The sequence below is a fragment of the Glycine max genome, chromosome 3 (assembly GCF_000004515.6).
Source record: "Glycine max cultivar Williams 82 chromosome 3, Glycine_max_v4.0, whole genome shotgun sequence".
NCBI lineage: Eukaryota > Viridiplantae > Streptophyta > Magnoliopsida > Fabales > Fabaceae > Glycine > Glycine max.
In genome coordinates this window covers 19,245,191-19,252,569 of record NC_016090.4, presented here as the reverse complement: position 1 = coordinate 19,252,569, position 7,379 = coordinate 19,245,191, and positions in this window count along the sequence as shown.

The window sequence follows — 7,379 nt, the reverse complement described above, 5'->3', positions numbered from 1 at the left end:
CTTCCCTGAAGGTCTCTGATGTTCTATCTTAGCCTTCTGACAAACTAAGCATGCATACACAAACTCACTAACCTCTCACTTCATGTTGGGCCACCAAAACATCATCTTCAAATCCTGATACATCATGGCAGCAACAACATGGATGCTCAAGTTACTCCTATGTTCTTCCTCTAGGATCATCTTCCTAAGTTCAAGCACATTGGGAACACAAATCCTATCTTGAAGTCTCAAGACTCCATCCGATCCAACATTGAAACTACTATCTCTTCCTGACTCTATAGCTTCTAACTGAGTCCTTAGAAAAGGATCAGTCTTTTGGCTCTCCTTGATATCTCCTAATAACTCACTGGTGATCCTCAAAGTCCCCAATCTCACACTGTTAGGGGTAAGCTCACATGCAAGGCTAAGGTCTCTAAACTGTTCTAGGAGATCCATCTCTCTAACCATCAAGGTAGATATATGTAGGGATTTCCTACTCAAGGCGTCAACCACTACATTGGCTTTCCCGGAATGGTAGCTAAGCTCAAAATCATAATCTTTAAGAAACTCCAACCATCTCCTTTGATGCATGTTCAACTCTTTCTGACTAAACAAGTACTTAAGGCTCTTATGATCACTAAACACCTCAAACTTGGAGCCAAACAGGTAATGCCTCCACATTTTAAGGGCAAAAACTGCAGTAGTCAACTCCAGGTCATGGGTGGGATAATTCCTCTCATGAGTCTTGAGTTGTCTAGAAGCATAGGAAACTACTAGGCAATTTTGCATCAACACTTCTCCTAAACCCTTCTTTGATGCATCACAATACACCTCAAAGGGTTCTCTCAGGTTAGGAAAAACTAGCACTGGAGCGGTCGTCAATTTTTCCTCAAGGGTTTGGAAACTATGCTCACATAGGGTATCCCAGACAAAAGCTTGACCCTTACGAGTCAGTTTAGTCAAAGGTAAAGCTAACTTGGAGAAACCATCGATGAATCTCTAGTAATATCCTGCTAAGCCCAGAAAACTCCTAATCTCAAAAACAGATTTAGGACTCTCCCACTCAAGAACGGCTTCTATCTTAGAGGGATCTACAACTATACCCCCTTGAGATATCACATGCCCTAGGAAACTTTCTCTAACCAAAACTCACACTTGGACAACTCAGCATAAAGTTGTTGGTCCCCAAGGGTATGCAACACAATCCTCAAATGTTCTTCATGTTCCTCTCTAGTCTTGGAGTATACCAAAATATCATCTATGAATACTACCACAAAACTATCAAGGTAAGGGTGAAAGACTCTATTCATGTAGTCCATAAACACACCTGGAGAATTATTCACACCAAAAGGCATGACTACTCATAGTGACCATAACGGGTCCTAAAAGCAATCTTTGGTATATCCTCAGACTTCACTCGGATCTGATGGTAACCTGACCTAAGCTCTATCTTGCTAAACACACAAGCTCCTACCAGCTGGTCCATAAGGTTGTCTATTCTAGGCAAAGGGTACTTATTCTTAATCGTCACCTTATTTAGCTGGCGATAGTCTACACACAACCTCATGGTCCCATCTTTCTTCTTCAATAACAACATTGGTGCTCCCCACAGAGACACACTAGGTCTAACAAACTGCTTATCCAACAACTCCTCTAATTGTTTCTTAAGCTTAGCTAACTCTATAAGAGACATCCTATAAGGGGCTATGGACATAGGTCCAGCACTAGGTACTAAGTCTATGAAAAAATCTATCTCTCTCTTAGGTGGTAGACCGGGTACATCCTCAAGGAACACTGTAAGAAATTCTTTGACAACAGAGAGGTCACACATGGAAACCTTTGTCTCTATTTCTAGGCTAGAGAAGATCATGTACACTTGAACGTCTTCTTTTAAAGATGTCATAACTTGGTTGGCAGAGATAAACATCATATCCTTACTCACTCTAGAATCATCAAACACCACAGTTTTATCAGAACAGTTTAACAAGACATGGTTGGAAGATAACCAGTTCATACCCAGAATAACATCAATTTGGCTCAAAGGTAAACAAATCAGATCAATCAAGAATGTTCTACCATTAATTTCCACAGGAAAATTCAAACACACATTAGAAGTTAACACATAACCACTAGTTGGGGTCTCTACCACCATATCTTTATTTAAAGAAGACAAAGAAAGCTTAAGTTTCCCTACTCACTGGTCGAAAAGTTTTGATCGGCTCTGATACCACTAATGTAACGACTTGCCTATGAAAACTCTTCAACCAGTGAAACTTTTCATACCTGATACCGGCTCTAATACTCACTGGTCATCCTCAGACCCTAATTTTGTGTATTTAATGATCATTCCACTTCAATTTCAGGCAAAATAGGCAAGATCGGTGAAGTGCAGATTTCATGAACTCGCAAAGCCACTCATCTTTTGGCTAAGCGCATCGTCCGCTAAGCGCACCATCTGATGGCTAATCGGATGGAAAATTTTGGCATAAGGATGAGCTGTACAGAGGCGCTAAGCCAGAAGTCGCCAACACCAGCTAAGCGAGCTCATCTTCCGTTAAGCGCACGTCCACCGCAGGATTGCCTATTTAAGCTGAAATCACGATTTTTGAAGAAAGAGTTGAGTTTTTTGAGAGTTTTTGGCTATGGATAGACTGAGAAAGAACTGAGCTTGAAGAGGAAGCCATCCTACAGAGCTTTGAATGAGATTTTGAGAGTTTGTGAGGTTTCTAGAGGTGGAGGAGGCATCCCCACTACTTGCTCCTATCTTTCATCTTCTCTTTTCATTGTTGTAAAGGAAACTTCCCTGTTATGGAGAGCTAAATCCTCAGTTGGTTCTTCCTATGGGGTACTTGATGTAAATATTTTCATATCTATCTAATGATGTTTTACGTGTTCTTTGTGCTATCAGTACTTAATTGTAGTGTGCTTTTGCTTTGATCACGTAACTACATGCTTAATTAGGGTCACTCAATATTGGGAAATGGTTTGATCCTTAGAACTTGATAGGACAGGGCTAACTTATCGTATTTTCACGAGACATCGGGGTACGGTAGTCTAGTTTTTGTTATGTTACGTCTTAATGCGGTTCTTGTTAAGTTTAGTCCAACAAGAGGGATCTGAGGATGACTCTTGATTAGGACTAGGCTAAACATGCACGAGACATCAGGGTTTAGCAGTCCAGGAGACAACATAGAACACATGAACATTGTTAGGTAGAGAGCATCCTTAATGACATCAGTCACCTGGTAGGAAGACCAACACGTTATCTATCTATCTTTACACACCACTACTCACGTGATTTGCTTTTGAATGGTTTAGTTTACATTTTTGTCGATTTCACACACCAAATTTTTGTTCCAAGACACTTATTTACTGAACCACAACTTTACCAAGTAAAACAAGTTCCCCGAGAGTTAGATACTCAGTATTCACTTACCATTTTATACTACTTGCGTGATCCAGTGCACTTGTTGGCCGTCGAACAAGTTTATGGTGCTGTTGCTGGGGAACTTCTTTCTATTTGGAAAGTTTAGTTCAGTTCTTTAAGTGTCTATTTGTTATTCTCTGATTAATTATGAATACTTGTTTTGTCTATATTTGTTTTCTTCTTGAATTGGATAATCATTGTTTCTGTCAGTGTTTTGTATGCATAGATCTCCTACATCTAATTTAGTTCCTCTGGACTTGGAAATTGAAGCCTTTTTGAAGAAGGAGGAGAGTTGAAAGGAGAATGAAATTGTTGCAAGACAGGACAGTATCTTCCATTCTAGAAGAAGAAGCTCAATCTTTTGATTTTACATCATTTGATTCATCGTCATCAAGGGAATCTGCTACAGATTTACCAAAAGCCTTTGTCATGGCTGAAAAACATCAACACAAGGTTACCCTTGAGGATTATTCCAGTAGTTCAGTGCCACAATTCTCTACAAGTATTGCGAGGCCAGAAGTCCAAGCACATAATATAAACTATCCTCATTCCTTGATTCATCTGATACAGGGGAACCTATTTCATGGATTACCAAATGAGGACCCCTATGCACACTTAGCAACATACATAGAGATTTGTAACACTATAAAGATTGCAGGAGTGCCAGATGAGGCCATCAGGCTTAGTTTATTTTCATTTTATTTGGCAATTGAAGCCAAGAAGTGGCTCCATTCATTCAAAGGTAACAGTCAAAAGACATGGGAGGAAGTTGTTGAGAAATTTCTAAAGAAATACTTCCCCGAGTCAAAGACTACAGAAGGGAAAGCTGCTATTTCATCATTTCACCAGTTCCTTGACGAGTCCTTGAGTGAAGCATTGGACAGGTTTCGGGGTTTGTTGAGAAAGACTCCCACACATGGATTTTCTGAGCCAATTCAATTGAACATGTTTATAGATGGGCTGAGACCGCAAACCAAGCAGTTGTTAGATGCTTCAGCAGGAGGGAAAATAAAGCTGAAAACCCTTGAAGAGGCAACTGAATTGATTGAGAATATGTCTGCTAGTGATCATGTCATTCTACGAGATAGAGTACATCAACCCACCAAAAAAGGCTTGTTGGAATTATCATCACAAGATGCTTTGTTGGCACAAAATAAGTTGCTTTCTAAGCAACTTGAGATCTTAACAGAAACACTTGGTAAGTTGCCAACTAAACTGTCTACTGGTTAACCTTCCCATTCTTTTGTTTTGCAGGTTACAGGTTGTACCATTTGTGGTGAGGCTCATGAATCAGGTCGTTGCATTCCCATTGAAGAACACACTCAGGAAGTTCATTACATGGGAAATCAACAAAGACAAGGATACAACCAAGGAGGATTTTCAGGGTTCCAGCAAGGTCCCTACAATCAGCAAGGGCAATGGAGATCACATCCTGACAATCAATTCAATAAGGACTAGGGTGGACCTTCCAACAGGCCACTTCAACAAGGACCAAATATTTTTCAGAGGACCACCAAACTGGAGGAGACACTAGCTTAGTTTATGCAAGTGACCATGTCCAACCATAAGAGTATTGAGTTAGCCCTGAAAAACCTTGAGATCCAGGTGGGTCAACTGGCTAAGCAGTTAACTGAGAAGTCATCCAGCAGCTTTGGAATGAATACTGAGAAGAATCCTAAAGAAGAGTGCAAAGCTGCTATGACAAGAAACAGGAAGCTTGTGGTGGCCGAGGATGAGGATATTGTCGCTTTAAAGGAGCAAGTTGCTTTAAAGGACACTACTAATAAAAAGAAGAATGAGGTAAGAGATGAGAGGAGTCAGTGGAGAGAAAAACCAATAATTGTTGGAAGGGAAGAAATAAAAGACAATGAAAAAGAAATAGAGGGAGAAAAACAAAAAGAAAAAGAACAAGTTGAAAAAAATAAAAAAGAAGAAAAAGAGTGAAAAAGCAAGAGAAAAGAAATAAGTTCAAATGAGGGAAAGGAAGTGCCATACCCTTTGGTACCTTCCAAGAAAGATAAGGAACGTCACCTGGCAAGATTCCTAGATATTTTCAGTAAACTAGAAATAACTATGCCATTTGGAAAAGCTTTGCAACAAATGTCACTCTACTAAAAAATTTTAAAAGACATGTTGACAAGGAAGCACAAGTACATACACTAGGAAAATATAGTTGTGGTGGGAAATTGTCGTGCTGTGATTCAGAAAATCTTCCACCAAAGCACAAAGACCCAGTGAGTGTGACTATTCCTTGCTCAATAGGTGACGTCATAGTGGGAAAAGCTCTCATTGACTTGGGAGCTAGTATCAATCTGATGCCACTCTCCATGTGCAAAAGAGTGGGAGAGTTGAAAATCATGCCCACTAGAATGACTTTATAGTTGGCTGACCGCTCCATTACAAGACCATATGGAGTAATTGAAGATGTTTTGGTTTGAGTAAAACATTTTATCTTCCCAGCATACTTTGTTGTAATGGATATCTGTGAAGATAATGACATTCCCTTAATCTTGGGAAGGCCATTTATGTTAACTGCAAGCTGCGTAGTTGACATGGGAAGAAAGAAACTGGAAATGGGCTTTGAAGATCAGAGAATTGATTTTGATTTATTTGTAGAAGACAAGCTTGTACCAGAATAAAATGTTTGCTTGCGGGTAAGTGAGGTTGAACATGAGGTCCTGAAGGTGAGGGCCAAAATTGAGATCACCCATTGAGGTATATGCATCAAGCTAATGACGTTAAAAGAGTGCTTCCTGGGAGGCAACCCAATGCTGATTTCTTTCATTCTATTTTTCATGCATTGCATAATTTGGAATTTGCTTGATAATTATTGAAAAAAAGGATATCAGCTTATAACGAGTCATAGATATTGGTGGCTATTTTAAATGTTTTGAGGAAGTGGACTGAAAATCACTTAAAAAACATTTTCATGAAAATAGTCCACTTGCTAAGCGCATACCACCTCGCTGTGCGCATCTTCTCCATGCGCTAAGCGCTCAAACCCCTGCATCTCAAGCTGATTTGGTTCACTAAGCTGGTCATGGTTGAGCTAAGCCCAATTCAATTCAATCTGAATTGGGCTAAGCATGAGCCTGCTCACTAAGCGCATCGTGTTCACTGGCTAAGCGTGAGAGTTTGACGCTAAGCCCAATTCCTTGTGGCATGTATAGCGCTAAGCTAGGAAACACTCGCTAAGCATGTACCCTCCTGTATGTAGGATGCATTATATTCACTAAGTCTGCCTTGAGCCCAGCTTAGCGAGAGTTGCAGGATTTTTTATCTGCATAACTTGCTGGGGACGCTACTTTGTGCTAAGCCCAACTCTAAAAAAAATTGAATTTCAGGTTGGGCTGAGCCCATTGGGTCGCTAAGCAAGATCATCGAGAGAAACCAAACTTCTCTCTATCACTCAGTGAGTACAACTCGCTCAGCGAGTGTGTCGAGATTGGCTTAAGTTCAGTGTAACTGCTATGAGCAGTTACACTGCATCTATTCTCCAAATTCTGCGTTCTCTCTCTTCATATTGCATTTCCTGCTTTCGCATTTTTGAGCTAAAAATCTGCATCTTTGGACTATCTTCGCATAATCTCTTCACATCAAGTAAGTTATCTGACTTTAGCTTTGTGTTTTCTTGTTGAAACCTTAGGATAGAAAACCATAGATTTAAATTTTCAATCTTTAGAGTTTAAATGTTAATAGAATAGGTAAAAATTGTAACTTTGTTATGGTTTTCGCAATGTAGGTAATTTAAATCAGTTTGCATGTTTAATTATAAGGCTTGAAGGCCTATTAGAGGCCTTTAGAAGAAGTTGAAAAATGTCTTCTGCGTTTTTTTTCTGGAAAACGCAATGAACTCGCTAAGCGCGTCTGATGCACTAAGTGAGTTCATCAAAACTGTTGAATTTATGAATGTCCAGACGAACTCGCAAAGTGACATCTGCGTACGCTAAGTGAGTTCATCTTTTCATATGAA